This window comes from Platalea leucorodia (assembly GCF_965183815.1).
Source record: "Platalea leucorodia genome assembly, contig: HAP1_HAP1_SCAFFOLD_210, whole genome shotgun sequence".
NCBI lineage: Eukaryota > Metazoa > Chordata > Aves > Pelecaniformes > Threskiornithidae > Platalea > Platalea leucorodia.
This window is the reverse complement of record NW_028121349.1, coordinates 56,099-57,903: the sequence shown is the minus strand read 5'-3', so window position 1 is coordinate 57,903 and position 1,805 is coordinate 56,099. Positions and strand designations below refer to the sequence as shown.

The following is a 1,805-nucleotide window of genomic DNA, read 5'->3' as shown; positions in this document are numbered from 1 at the left end:
CCAGCAGTGGTGCTGTGCCAGGACTCTTTTCCCCTCCACCTCTGCACACAGGCACTGCTACTGCAGCACCAGAAGAAGTCTCAGAAAAAGGACCTCAGATGAAGAAGTCGCTGCAGGGTCTTTTTGTTTTTTTAAATGCACAGAGAACATGGCTCTTATTTCAACAGTCTTTCCAAAAGTCTCTGGGTAACACTAGAAAGGTAGATAAGGAATTAGAAATGGTATGAAGAATGACATTAATTTCTGCACAACACTATCACATGTAAAACAGAGCAAAAAACCCTCCACCACACCACCAAAACCTCCAGAAGACAGGCTGAGCCTGTAATGAGCTACACTATGAGCGATATGCATAAGAAAATGGACAGTTTACTGCTTCAGAAAAGCATCCAGTCATCAGTTTCCACACTGCATCCTTGAGCTCCTGGTTCCTCATGCTGTAGATGAGGGGATTCACTGCTGGAGGCACCACTGAGTACAGAACTGCCACCACCAGATCCAGCAATGGGGAGGAGATAGAGAGGGGCTTCAGGTAGGCAAACATGCCAGTGCTTAGACACAGGGAGACCACGGCCAGGTGAGGGAGGCACGTGATAAGGCCTTGTGCCGTCCCTGCTCAGAGGGGATCCTCAGCACGGCCCTGAAGATCTGCACATAGGCCAGCACAATGAAAACAAAACAGCCATATGCTGCTAAGAGACTAACCACAATAAGCCCCACTTCCCTGAGGTAGGAGTCGGAGCAGGAGAGCTTGAGGATCTGGGGGATTTCACAGAAGAACTGGTCCATGGCATTGCCTTGGCAGAGGGGGAGTGAAAATGTATTGGCAGACTGCAGCAGAGAATTGAGAAAGCCACTGCCCCAGGCAGCTGCTGCCATGTGGACACAAGCTCTGCTGCCCAGGAGGGTCCCATAGTGCAGAGGTTTGCAGATGGCAACGTAGCGGTCATAGGCCATGATGGTGAGGAGACAAAACTCTGCTGCCATCAAAAAGACAAACAGAAAGACCTGGGCAGCACATCCCTGGTAGGAGATGGCCGTGGTGTCCCAGAGGGAATTGGCCATGGCTTTGGGGAGAATGATGGAGATGGAGCCCAGGTCAAGGAGGGAGAGGTTGAGGAGGAAGAAGTACATGGGGGTGTGGAGGTGGTGGTTGCAGGCCACGGTGGTGATGATGAGGCCATTGCCCAGGAGGGCAGCCAGGTAGATGCCCAGGAAGAGCCAGCAGTGCAAGAGCTGCAGCTCCCGTGTGTCTGCGAATGCCAAGAGGATGAATTCGGTGATGGAGCTGGCGTTGGACATTTGCTGCTTCTGGGCATGGGAACCTGTCCAAGGAGGAAAAGGCAGTGAGAAGTTAAGGCAGAGTTCTTTGAGCAAAACCTACTCCAGTTCTCATGGAAACTCCCCAGGCTTCCTTGCCCCTTTCAGGTAGACCTTTGTCATGTTGCTTTTATGAGCTCTGCATGGTGTTGGCAGAGGGTGCCACTGGGAGCAGGGAGCTCTGCTGTGGACTCTTGAAGTGTCACTCCTGCCCTACAGCAACCGGTAAACAGGAACACAGAGTCATCTCAGATTAAATCCACCTCTGATGCCAGTGAACTTTTCAGCATTGTTGTTCTCATTTCACCCAACAGCAGAGCAGAGCTGTGGGGATTTTGGTTTGTGTATTTTGTTCTAGTTGCCTCACCAAAACCAAGGAGTGTTTTTAAGGTAGAAAGCTTTGGCATTCCTGTTGCACTCCAGGTGAAACCTTGTGGGTGCTGACAGGCAAAGGAAGCTCCCTGGGCAGGCTGAGTGCTCATCCT

The 1,805-nt window shown here is 51.3% G+C and overlaps 1 pseudogene across 1 annotated transcript; it reads right to left on the bottom strand.

Annotated features, from left to right (window-relative positions):
* Positions 1-337: 337 nt before the first annotated feature.
* LOC309603836 (olfactory receptor 14A16-like) lies at positions 338-1,302 on the bottom strand (annotated as a pseudogene). Its single transcript has one exon. The product of its transcript is annotated as an olfactory receptor 14A16-like (transcript).
* Positions 1,303-1,805: the final 503 nt, after the last annotated feature.